The sequence below is a fragment of the Chenopodium quinoa genome, unplaced genomic scaffold (assembly GCF_001683475.1).
Source record: "Chenopodium quinoa cultivar QQ74 unplaced genomic scaffold, ASM168347v1, whole genome shotgun sequence".
NCBI classification, from domain to species: Eukaryota; Viridiplantae; Streptophyta; class Magnoliopsida; order Caryophyllales; family Amaranthaceae; genus Chenopodium; species Chenopodium quinoa.
In genome coordinates, this window is record NW_018745026.1 from 842,013 (window position 1) to 856,221 (window position 14,209).

The window sequence follows — 14,209 nt, forward strand, 5'->3', positions numbered from 1 at the left end:
TGTACGTATTTCGGCAGCTGTTATTTTCCGCTTGTGGGCGGCTGCCGATACTGAATTATTGAACTTGTAGCTCAATTTTTTTCTTCAGTTGCTTTATTTTTGAATGCTTTACTGTTTCTTTTCTTCAACTCTGCCGAACATAGCTGCACTGCGTGCTTCTTGCCCCCACAGAAATTGAAGTATGACTTTAGTTGAATAAGCAATTTCTGAACTTCTTCAAAATGGATATCCGAAACACAGGGCCAACTGAAGGCAATGCTTCTGGGATACAAGTCTTACTGAAGATTGACTGTCTGAAAGTTGGATATCCGAAACACAGGGCCAACTGAAGGCAATGCTTGGGATATTAGCTTTCTGGGACTAACCTCTTTAGAACAAGTCTTACTGAAATTTGACTTCAGCTGAAAGACCAGCGTTCTTAAAGAAGACGCATATCCGAAACACAGGGCCAACTTAAGGCAATGTTTCGGATAATGGCTCTCTGGGATACAAGGCTCAGTTAAGGCAATATCCCAGGATTGTCCATGGACTCATGTCTTTGGAGAACAGGTCTTACTGATGTTTGATTTCAGCTGAAAGACCAATGTTCTTTAAAAAGACTGAGTTTTGTAAGCCATCTGAAACCCAGTTACCCGAAGGCGAAGGTTTCAGACGAGGCTGATTTAAAAAGGCTGTTATCCTTGATTTTCTGTCTATCTTTGAAAAATGGATACCCGAAACACAGGGCCAACTTAAGGCAATGTTTCGGATAATGGCTCTCTGGGATACAAGGCTCAGTTAAGGCAATATCCCAGAATTGTCCATGGACTCATGTCTTTGGAGAACAAGTCTTACTGAAGTTTGACTTCAGCTGAAAGACCAGTGTTCTTTAAAAAGACTGAGTTTTGTAAGCCATCTGAAACCCAGTTACCCGAAGGCGAAGGTTTCAGACGAGGCTGATTTAAAAATTTTCAACTGTTGCTGTTATCCTTGATTTTCTGTCTATCTTTGAAAAATGGATACCCGAAACACAGGGCCAACTTAAGGCAATGTTTCGGATAATGGCTCTCTGGGATACAAGGCTCAGTTAAGGCAATATCCCAGAATTGTCCATGGACTCATGTCTTTGGAGAACAAGTCTTACTGAAGTTTGACTTCAGCTGAAAGACCGGTGTTCTTTAAAAAGACAGGTTTTGTCAGCAATCTGAAACCCAGTTACCCGAAGGCGAAGGCTTCAGACGAGGCTGAATAAAAAACCCTCAAAGAGTAGATAGAACAAAGAAAATTTTGAAAGGATAAAAAGTTGTAAATTTTATATAAATGGCGGCTCCAAGGCCTGTCATTAGTTCAAAATGTACTTACAAAGATTGTTCTGCCCCGAAGGGTTTACACATGGTATTTTTTCAGTACATCAGCATTCCAGTGATTCTTCAACTCAGTTCCATCCAACTGCCGAAGTCGGTATGTCCCTGGCTGAAGCTCATCATAAATTTCATAAGGTCCCTCCCATGTAGCTGAGAGCTTCCCATGGATTCGGCCTTTCTGAACTGCAGCAGCATTCCGAAGGACAAGATCCCCAATTTTGAGAGGCCTTGCATGGACCCTTCGGTTATGGGAGATGAGGTCTGAACTTATCCCGGGCATATCAGCTGCCGAGAAAGCAAACACATCTCTGTTATCCCGCAGGAGCTGAATAAGTTCACAACGGGTGTTAGGATCAAGGTCCATCCCGATTGTTACACATTTCTCAGCATCTCCTTCGGCCAACTCTGCTGTTTCAGTCTGTTGGTCCATGTCCATTGCCGATGGACTGGACTCTTCAGAATCTGGTCTGCTGCCAATGTCAGCAGGTGTCCCAGTCTTTGTGTTCTTCGGCTGGCACTCTGAGTCTTTCGGCTCAGATGAAGAGTCAACCTTTTCCCTTTCGGGACCTTTTTCTCTGGGCACTGATCCTTGGGCCGAAGCACTTAGGCCTTTCGGCTTTTTTGTGCTTGGCTCTCTTTCTTTTTCTTTCTCCTCCTCATCCTTGTCGTTATCTGGGCGACTACTGGATGGCTTGAGGTAGTTGCACCTTCGGGCGTCCTTCTGGTTGCCCTGTATCCTTTCGGGGAAGCCGGCGTCTGAGACATAAATCATCAGCTGATGATAAGTTGAGACGACCCCTTGGATCTCGTGAATTATGGGTCTCCCCAAAATCACGTTGTACACTGAAGGAGCGTCGATGACCAAAAACTCAATCATGACGTTCCGGGCTGCCTCATCGCAACCGATGGTGACAGGAAGTGTCACCTTCCCATCTGGATAAGTTGAAGCCCCATTGAACCCGGATACCGGATAGGGTACCGGCGTAAGGTGCTTGGGCTTCAGCTTAATTTGGTTGTAGGCCTTTCGGAACAGAATGTTTGCTCCGCTGCCACCGTCAACAAGGACCTTACTGACGTCGTGGTTGGCCACCGTGGCGATGATCACCAACGGATCCTCGTGAGGGAACGTAATCCCCCGGCAGTCGGCGGCTGTGAACGTCATGTTCGGCACCGGCGACTGGGGAGATTGAATGTCAGCGTTGTTCACCTGGTGAGTCAAAGCTCTAAGGTGACGCTTGTGCTCCCTCCGAGAGTATATTCCTCCCGAGATAACATTGATCGGAGGGAATTTCCCCTCCGGTTTTTTACTGTTTTTCCGGGGGAAATCAAGGTCCTGCCGAGGGTCCTTTGCTAGCCTCTCGGATTCTTTTTTCTCGCGGTGATCCGCGATGTATTTTTTCAAGTATCCCTTCCGGACCATGTCCTCTATCTGGTCCTTCAGCTGGATACACTCTTCAGTGTTGTGGCCCGAAGACTCGTGGAACTCACACCACTGATTTTTATTTTTTCGCTGATACCACTCTGGGAGTGGTCTCGGCTTTCGGTAACTCTGCTCCTCCTTCGTCACACTGTAAATTTTGGCGCGTGGAAGAGAGAGCGGAGTGTAGGACTCGTATCTGCCTGTGTATGAGGCAAACCTGTCCTTCTTTAGGTCGCTGGCCGAAGATGGCTCCGAGGCCTTTGATTTTCCCTTTGCCTTATGGCCTTGGCCTTCAGACAAGGGTATTTGCCTCTGTTTCCCTCCCCCGGATTGAGGTTGGGTTTTTGCTTTATTCCATTCTTCGGCTCGGATGAACTTATCCGAAGCACTAAGAGCTTCCTCCAAGGTCTGCGGGGTATGCATGACCATGAAGTCTAGGAATTTTCCTGGCTGAAGGCCATTCTGCATTGCAAAAACAGCTAGCCCCTGGTCCAGCTGAGAGACGCTTGATGACTCGTTACTGAAACGGGTCAGGTAGTCTCGGAGGCTTTCGGTTTCCCCCTGTTGCAGACCCATGAGCTCTGCGGTAGTCTTTTCTCGGCGGTTTGCCGTGGAAAACTTGCTCCTGAACTTGGAGGACAGATCATCCCAACCTGTTATGGAGCCTTGCCTTACTCCCTTGGAGATCCACGCTTGCGCGACCCCCTTGAGAGTGGTTGGGAAATATTTGCACCAAGTCGCCTCGGATCTGGGGCAAAGATGCATATGAGTCTCATACGAGGCCACGTGGTCCTTCGGATCCGTGGTCCCGTCATATGTGATATGCGACGGTATTTTAACCGTGGGTACGCGCTCTTCCAGTATCCATTGCTCGAATGGTGAACTAGCGGGAAGCATAATGGCCTTGCCCTTGTTCCTGGCCGAAGGGACCGCGCTCCGCCCTCTTAGAGAGGTAGGAGTGGTTTTCGTCCCTGGCTGGGAAGTCTGGGCCTCGGCTGCAGGGAACGAGAGGCGACTACGCACGCTCGGTTCCTGGCCGCCGAGTCGGTCAAGGACGCTTCTGCGAGCAGTCTCGGGTTCCCGGCGAGTAGATTCTGGCCGAGAAGCTGAGCTGCTGCTCTTATGCGCTGCTGGTCTTGAGGATGAGGATCCTTTAAATAATTGAGAGTTCTTCTTCCTCTGTTTTTCATTTTTCCAAGAATCCTCCTCCCACTCTTCCAGTTCCCGGAAGGAAGGAAGCTTCCCACCGTCATGGTCTAACTTCCTCCGCTGATGCCGGGTATGCGGAGGAGTTCGATCACGAGGCGGTGGCATATTCTGTGCCCTCATTGCCTCCATGAGTACTGCCAGCGCTCTTGCCACCTCTTCCGAACTGGGCCCCGTCAAAGGGGTCCCCGGCCGAGTGTGGGCATGAGGCCGTGCAGCCGATGGTTGGCTTCGGGACACTGAATATGTCCTATGATCAGACTGACCCCTGCTAGACCGAGAGTGGTCCGGCCTATATTGAGAGTCATGCATTATAGGAGATAGGGAATCCTCCTTGTGTGATCCTCCCCCCGAGCCGGCACCCTTGGGAGAGTTCCGGTCCGGCGTGGGCGATGGTGTAGGGGTTTTAGGCTTTTCGCCCGCTCCTTGACGGAGGCTTTTGCTCTTGCGGTTCTTAGCCATGGCTGCTAAGATAATTGCAAGATGATCTTGGTTAGGAATTTGGCTTAAAGATTTTTGAAAGTCTTCCCCACAGACGGCGCCAAATTGTTTCGGTTGAAAACAATGGGACCTTGCCGAAGGTCCACTGAAATGGAGAAGACTGGATTCGATCCAAGTTGTGTTGGGCCGAAGGTTTCCTGCACAGTGAACACACGTAAACTAGCCTCGGGGGTGTTTCCGAGGAAGGCCCCTCCGATGCTAAAGTCAGTACAATGTGTAGAAGGAAGACACTATGCAAGAGAGTTTGTAGCTTGAGGCTTTTGTGGAATATTTCTGAATGCAAGAATGAGCATATGAATTGGAATGTCAATGATCATATGTGATAATGTATCTGATCTCCCCTTGAATGTGTTAATATGAGGGCTTTTATACCTCATCATACTTGGAGAGGTTGGGCTTTAGCCCAATTGGCTTACTTTGTGGGCTGACTTTTGACTTTTGAGCAATTGGAGAGTTGAACCTTGACCTTGGGCTTTTAATTGGATCATTTAGTGCTCAGGCCCAATTTTGACTAAATTGGACCCAAACAGATAGTACAATGTATTACCATCAAAGATACCTACTAACTTACTAAGTGACATAATGATGCACATGGTTTATAAGCACTAGGAAAATTTGTTAAAAATGACCTTTTATGTGCATTTCTTTGTCTAAAAGGACCTTTTAAAGCCAAAGTTATGAAAGGGGTACAAATTTTGGAAAAAAGTTATGACTTGGGACCACATGCCGGAAAGTGGAATTTGACCCACCAACTCCGGCGTTGACCACCCTAGCCCAACCCCTCCCCCTTCCCCTTTCACGGCAGACCCCCCCACATTAGCCCCCCTCTCCCCCTCCATTGTCTAAGCAGCACCCAAGCCTCCCTTTCCTCCACCCCGAGTCCCCGATCCTTTTCCTCACCCGATTACCCACCCCCTTCGTTTTCAACTTACTCTCCGGTAAGGGTTCTTAATCTCCAAGATCTCAACTTTCCCCAAATTCGTCACAAATTAATCCAATTTTAATTCATACCCTAATTTCATTAAACTCATTTAGAAATTTGATTTCAACTTCTCTCTTTGCTCCATTCTCTCATCCCTAAATTATAAGGTTTGGGTGTAGGAAATTGCTTGAAGATTATACAGTAATCGAGGTGGAGGAAAGGGAGTGGAGGTGGGGAAAGGGGAGAAGTGGGCTGCTGTGAAAGGGATGGGGATGGGGTTTCGGGGTTAGTGTCGGCAACGGAGGAGAAAGGGGGTGGCTTGGACTGTCGACTTGTCGTGAAAGGGGAGGGGAGAGAACGAAGGAGGCGATGGGGTGGAGGAAATTGGTGGCTGCAAGTGTTGGTTAACGCCGGAGTTGACCACTCAACGTTGACATTCTGGCATGTGGTCCCAAGTCACAACTTTTTTCCAAAATTTGTACCCCTTTCACAACTTTGGCTTTAAAAGGTCCTTTTAAACAAAGAAATGCACTTAAAAGGTCCTTTCTGACAAAATTTCCTTAGTACTATTGCAGTAGTAACCCAATTGCGTAAATAATCTTGAAAAAGTGAAATTGGATTAATTGACAAAACAGCATATGGTGTAACAATGAACCGAACTGCAAGCAAGACAGATAATATTCAGTTGATACAGCATACGACTATACGTGTATATAATTGTATTCAATTACAAGTAGTTGATTGACAAGGACTTAGGATATGAAGGATCTACTATTGCTTCCTAGGAATGTGATTTAATTTATGGGTTCTTATATGTAATTATGAAGCACTAATATTGTGTGCATCATCTTTTAACAACATTAAATTTCATTTTGTGAATTATTAATACTATATACACTAAATCATGTTCACAAGCTTTCAAGCCTAGCCAGATGCTTGTTCCTCAAGATCTCAAAAAGACATGAGCTCAAGTTGAGCCTGTTCAAGCTGTTTTTTTATCGATTAGAGCCTCGAGTAGCTCACGAGTATTCTTGGCTCGTTAACACCCCTACCCTCTATAACCATGATTCCTTACAAATACAGGAGAGAATTTCCAAAGAACCTAGTTACTTATTCCTACTTATTATCTGATATGACCTTAAGATAATCAATGACGCGTTAGCAAAACAAACATCTAATGATGAAGTGATACTCAAAAATTTTATCACATGCAAAGATTATATCATCTTATTATCTTTATTAACACTCTCACTCACCAATTTAGCTACAATATTTCCAGTCGTAAGCTTGCCAGAACCATACATAACTCCTGGATAGACCGCGACAATGGGAACCCCCTCTGATGCAGCCTGTAATGCAATCTTATCAGCTGCAAGTTTCGACCTCTCATACTCCGTACAAAAGAATTTCTCATGGTGTACCTACAAAATAAATCAACAGTTTCAATAATTTTGGTTAAGACCCAAGATTACCAAACTTTTCAATACTATACCCATCAAAATTTTCTCATACGAGTGAACAAATTAAAAACATTAAATTTGTAACGTTACATAACATAATAAGCTACCCAAACTATTTATGAAAATTATATATATATAGGGAGGGATCCGGTAAGAACCCCTCCTTATGTAAGAACCCTAGTTATATAAGAACCAATCTCATCCGTAGGATTAGATTAGGATGAGCGGTCAAGATTAAAACAAAAAAAAAAACTCCCCCAAAACCCTCCCCAAACGTTCATACTTTTCTCTCTCCTCAAACTTTCAATCCTCTTTACTTTCTCTCTCCTCAAATCTCAAAATCTAGCCCAAATTGCTGCAAAACAACCTAAATTGCTCAAATTAGGTACGTTTTTCTTTGATTTTGTTCTAATTTTATGAATTTCACATGATATTCAAGTCGATTTTGTGCTTTCAATCGCATGATGTTTGCAAATTGGCGATTTTGATTTTTGCGATTTGATTTTCATGAATTTTGCATGAGTTAAAGCCGATTTTGTATGTTTTTTTCTTTTCGATTTTGTTTAAATTTCTATGAAATTAGCATGATGTTCAAGTGGATTTTGTTTTTCTTTTCGATTTTTTTGAGTTCGATTTTTGAAAATTTAGGGCTCGAATTTAGGGTTCGATTTTTGCGGCTTTAGTGTTCGAATTTAGGGTTCAATTTTAGTTCGATTTTTGTTCGATTATTTTGTTCGATTTTTGCTCGATTTTAGTTCAAATTTTGCTTGATTTTAGTTCGATTTTGCTAATATTTTGATTTTTGTTCATTTTTGTTCGCTTTAATTAGTTCAATTTATGTTCGAATTATTTTGTTCGATTTTTGTTGTTTGTTTTCTGTCAATTTCGAACAGGCTTGTATAATGTTCTAGACTCTTTTTTTTTTAATTATGTTCTAAACTCATTCTATTATGTTCTATGTTTAAATTAATGGATAATGTTCTAAACTCTTTTTTTTAAAAAAATTATGTTCTAAACTCATTCTATTATGTCTACGTTTAAATTTAATGGATACCCGACAACATAATCATAATGGAGGTGGATCTTTGATTTTTACGATATATAATTCCACGTTTTAAAAGCATTGCTAAATGCTGCTGAATTATTCAATGGGAAAATGTACCGAAGAAAATTCAATAATAGAGCATCTAGAACAGAGACAACATAAAATCAGTTATCATCCCGACCCATAGCTGTCAATTCGTTCATAATAGGATGTGACATTACAATCAAAGAGGAATCATAAAAAAGGCGTAAAATTAGAATGCTGTCAAAATTTTGATCAATTATACGAATGTTTGGTTTTGATAGTTCATTATTAGAGTTCATATGAGATTGCAAATAATATGAAGCATTTGCTGGTAGTTGCACAAATTTAGTCATTTAGGTTAGTTCATGTAAAAATAAGAGTATTATAGTAAGATATTAGGTTAGCACTTGCAGTAGATAAATTTGCATAATATTTTATAGGAATGGAATCACTGGATGAACATCCAACTGTATATTTTCCTCTGTCAGACTGATGTAATTTACTTGATAACACTTCCTAGTAGTACTGTAGTAGTTGTGTTGGGTAATGTGTGAGCTATGGTGGTTGTTTTAGCAATAATGGAGGCATTTGAGTTTCTACATGTGATCGTTTTCCTCTACTTCTATGGGAGGGTAGTGTGTTGATCTATATCAAAAACCTATTAGCTCAAGTGGTAGAGCACTATGCAAACTCCATAGATGATGTAGGTTCGAATCCTACATAGGCTATATTTATAAATAACTATATAAAAAAAACTTAATCATCGTTCTTTCCTTAGAATAAATTTAGAAAAAATTAGATCATAATTCATAATGTTATAATTTAGAACATAAGAAATAATTTTAGAACATAGGGAAAAAAATTAGAACATAGGCTCAAAAGATAGGTTTAGAACATATAAAGAATTGAAATTTAGAACATGGACGAAAAAACTAAGAATATAGGAAATGATTTTAGAGCATAGGGGAAAAAAATTAGAACATAGGCTCACAATATAAGTTTAGAACATAAGAAAAAGTTTAGAACATAGATTAAAAAAAAAATTTAGAACATGAAAATGTAAAATTGAACATAAATTGAAAATCAAGCATAAATCTAAATTTAGAACATAGAAAAAAAAAAATTAGAACATAGGGAATAAATTTAGAACATAGGCTCAAAATATAGGTTTAGAACATAGAAAGAAATTTAGAACATACACGAAAAACTAAGAATATAGGAAATGATTTTAGAGCATAGGGGAAAAAATTAGAACATAGGCTCACAATATAAGTTTAGAACATATGCAAAAGTTTAGAACATAGACAAATTTTTTTGAACATAGACAAAAAATTTAGAACATGGAAATATAAAATCGAACATAAATCGGAAATCAAGCTTTTTATGTTCTAACTTTTTTCTGCTTATGTTCTAAATTTTTGTTTGCTTATGTTCTAAATTTTTTCTGCTTATGTTCTAAAAATTTTCCTATATTCTAAATTTTTATTCTATGTTCTAAATACAAACTCTTCAAAATTACAGAAATGCCATTACTAAGGGATCATTTTAGATGGTTGGATCAAAACAAATAAAGGTTAAGACTGGTTCTTATATAAGATTGGGTTCTTATATAGAGGAGGGTTCTTACATGAGTCTCTCTCTCTCTCTCTCTCTCTCTCTCTCTCTCTCTCTCTCTTCTCTCTTTTCTCTCTTTCTCTTCTCTCTCTCTCTCTCTCTCTCTCTCTTCTCTCTCTCTCTCTCTCTCTCTCTCTCTCTCTCTCTCTCTCTCTCTCTCTCTCTCTCTCTCTCTCTCTCTCTCTCTCTCTCTCTCTCTCTCTCTCTCTCTCTCTCTCTCTCTCTCTCTCTCTCTCTCTCTCTATATATATATATATATATATATATATATATATATATATATATATATATATATAGTTTTTTTTGGTGCAGCAAGTCAGTAAAAATAACGGATTCTGACGCGCGCATAACGGGGTTACTGGTTTTGTACAAGCTACTTGTATTTTTCAGGGGTTACTTGTATTTTTTTTTCAAGAGTTACTTGTAATTTTTTTTTCAGGGGTTACTTGTATATTTTTTTTTCAGGAGTTACTTGTATTTTTATTTTCAATAGTTACTTGTATTTTTTTTCAGGGTTACTTGTATTTTTTTTTCAGGAGTTACTTGTATTTTTTTTTCAAGGGTTAATTGTATGGATTAGTTATTCAAGGGTTACTTGTATTTTCAGGGGTTACTTGTATATTTTTTTTTCAGGAGTTACTTATATTTTTTTTCAAGGGTACCTTTTTTTTTTTTTTTTTTTTTTAGGGGTTACTTGTATGGGTTAATTCAAGGGTTACTTGTATGAGTTACTTATTCAAGGGTTACTTATGTGAGTTACTTCAAAGGTTACTTGTATGAATTACTTATTCAATGGTTAATTGTTACTTATTCAAGGGTTGCTTGTAAGTTGGTTTCAAAAAAAAAAAAAAATTGCTTATAGGCCCCATACCAAACCAGTAACACCCTACAAGTAACCCCCGACCAAAACCAGTAACACCCTACAAGTAACCCCTGACCAAAACCAGTAACACCCTACAAGTAACCCCTGACCAAACCAGTAACACCCTGCAAGTAACCTAACCCCTGACCAAAACCAGTAACACCCTACAAGTAACCCCTGACCAAACTAGTAACACCCTACAATTTTTGACGTAGAATGTTCGATTTGAGATTCCACGAAGAAAAGGAGCTCAAATTTCTTTGGTTCTCATCAATTTCACTACTTCAAATGGTTGTTCACGATCTTAAGGATAATTAATCACAATTTTTCACAACAATTTGACACCCAATTTCTACAATTTCGGGCTTTAATTGTAGCAATTTAGCAAAGAGGAGAGAGAAAATTGGTAGAGTAGGGATATGGTTGTTGGAGATGTGTGGTTTGGCTTGAAGAAGAAGCTAAGAAAAGAGGAGAGAGAAAATGGGTGGAGTAGAGATATGGTTGTTGATGATGTGTGATTTGGCTTAGAGAAGAAGCTAAGAAAAAAGAAGAGAGAAGAGTTGTGGTATTTTAAAAAAAATAAAAATAAAAAATGTGGCTGGCCACACGGTGTGGCCAGCCACATACAAAAATTTGTGATATATATATATAAAATCATCCAATTCAAAAACTTGAACTATAACTACGTAGACAATATTTTATAAATCATTTCAACTTTGCATAGATCGACTCAAAAACATCGATTCCAAACCCGAAATCAAGCCAAAGTTCACCCATGTTGACCCGACACACGAACTATACCCAACCCGAAGTTGACCCGATATCCAAAATGATTTGACCTGACCTAAAGTTGACTTGAAGTGTTTGACCAAAACAAAAATGTCATGAACTAAAATTACCATATTACTAATCTAAAAATGTCTAGAGCTAAAAATGACTCAAATTGTTCATCTCCAATCATAGCCAACCTCATAAATTAACTTGATAATTCTTATTATAATAATAACAAAATACGAAGTATAAAATTATGGATTTGAGCTTGATACACAAATTGAACAACCCGGACATGATCCTACCCGAATATAATCCGAACATACTCGATCCGAAAATGGTATGACCCGTATAGACCCAACTCGTACCCCGCCAACCTGAATGTTAGCTAATCCAAAATAACCTAATTTTAATGTGATTCGACCCAAGCCCAACCTGAATGACCCGTTTTCCACGTCTAACTATGAATAACTTGTGTTTTCAATTCAATCACCTGATTCTCGTCAGCAATGACACCACCATCAGTAGGTCCAAGAGCAAAAAATGACGACGTATAGATGATCTTCTGTATCGAGTTACTTTCTTTACAAGCTTGAATCACGTTCTTCAATCCACCGACATTAACCTGCAACCAAAAATTTAGTAAAAGTCAACCTTCAAAAATCAAAAATATTACTCCCTAAGAATATGCATTAAAATATGACTTGAATCTATTAACGACTATCATAGGGTCTCACAAACCGGTCAGTCATCGTTACTGAACCAAGTAATTATAAAATATGTGTTTATGTTTGTTAATTTCTCTAATGATCTTTCTTGTATCAATTATAACAATGTCCTAAGGAAAAATTGGTAATATTAATCTCAACTTTAAGCTATTGTATCAGTCATTTGATCTGTTAAAAGAAAACACTCCTAAAAGTTTATTATTAAAAAAAAAAAAAAAGTTAGGATTAGTAAGGTTGGTGGTTTGGCGGTCAAAACCTCGGACTGAGTAACCATGGTTGAGTAAGGTGTGACATAGTTTACCACCTAAGAAACCTGATGAACCTGTTACAAGTACCTTTTTCATCTCCATGTTTTTTTTCTTACTTGATGGAAGTTTTGCCGGGAGAGGGGATTTTAAAAAGATAAGGGAGTTGGGAGAGGGGATTTTAAAAAGACAAGGGGAGTTTCGGGGTGGGTGGGGTGGGGTGGGGTTGGGTTGGGTCGGGTCGTTTTGAGTTTTGGGTCAACTTTGAGTTTCGGGTTAAGTCTGGTTTATTCCACTTCAGGTTGGGTATGGGTCGGAGTGGGTTGATTTTAGGTTTCGAGTCAATTTCGAATCACTATTTTTGGGTCGATTTTGGGTCATGGGTTAAGTCATTCAAGTAGGGTCATCGGGTCCGGGTCAGGATTCCCAGATCTAGGGGAGTTTTTATAGTTTTTTTTTTTTGGGCAAATACAAGTTTATCTGGCAGATAAATGAATTTTTGTTAATCTGATGGCATTTTTGTAAATATATTGAAAAAGCATGATCATTTATTTAGTATTTTTGGTGAGCTGTCCAATTATTGTTTGCAACTTGCTTTTACTTTTTGGTGTGGAAATTACATATGTACCCCTAAATTAGTACATAAAAAGACACGTATACCCCTCCACTGGTACTTGAAACGACAATTATAATTTATTTATCTGGGTAATTAACTAGGTACATATATTTTTTTTGGGACCCAAACAAAAAAGTGGAAGGACCATATACTATTTGGACTTATCTGAGTAGTATTTGTGGTTGTCCACTATATTCATGTACCCGCTAGGATATTCAAGGCTTAGGGTTTAGTGGTTTAAAAAAAACCTATCCATTGTATATGTATATATATCCCTAGAAAAATTTGTCAATTACTACCGCAAGTTAATATCACTTTGTAAATTACTACCGCAAATTAAAAAAGTTGTGAATTACTACCGCAAAAATTTTTAAGTTGTTGCGATTACTAACAAACCCCATTAAACCCAACTATGAGTCATTATATCACTTTAACCCATGGTTAAAGCTCTTAACCATGGTTAAACATGGGTTAAAGCCCTTAAACATGACGTCATTATATCCCTAACCCATTTTCTTTTTCAGGGGGGCTGGTTAAAGCCCTTAACCATGGTCAAACATGAGTTAAAGGGATATAATGATGTCATAGTTGAGTTTAATGGGGGTTTGGTAGTAATCGCAACATCTTAAAAAATTTTGCGGTAGTAATTCACAATTTTTTTAATTTGCGGAAGTAATTTACAAAGTGGTATTAACTTGCGGTAGTAATTGGCAAATTATCCATATCCCTAGTCAATGAAATTAAATAATGGACTAATCTGTTTTCTCCCATATTTCTCTCATATTCACTTTATTTTACAACACATTATAAGCAGATAAGAATTTATAAAAACTAAAAGACAAAGTTATTGATTTCAAATATCTGATTTTTTATATGTCGAATTTAAAATGTTTTTATTTGGAGCAAATTCATGTTGTGCATATGATTAATGTTGTTAAAATTGGTGATGGAATTTACAAGTGGCTCTCTTACAATGAGAAGGACTTGTACTATGCTTTGGAAAGTAAGGTTAAGATTTCGCCGTACTCGATAATTCACATTGATGGATCATTATGTGGGTTTGTTGCTTGGTCATTTTCTTTGGTTAATTCAAGAAATCAAGAGCACATGTATTTTAATTTCTTTTATTTAATGCGTTTGCATTGTTAGGCAAGGGGATTGTGATATATAGTACTCCCTCCGTCTCCGAAAAAACGACCTTTTTGGGTTGATTTCACGGGTATTAATAAAGTTAAATAAAAAGAATTAAAAGTATATTGAAAAGATAAATTTATATGAGATTTACAAAAAAAAATAGAGAGAGATAGTAATAAAAGTACTACCTCCGTTACCTATTATTTGCAACAAAGGAATATTTTATATTTCACAAATAATACCCCTTTGTTGCAAATAATAGTTAACGGAGGTTGTATATGGAAAAATAAAATTCTATATGGGGAAGCTAATTTTGTA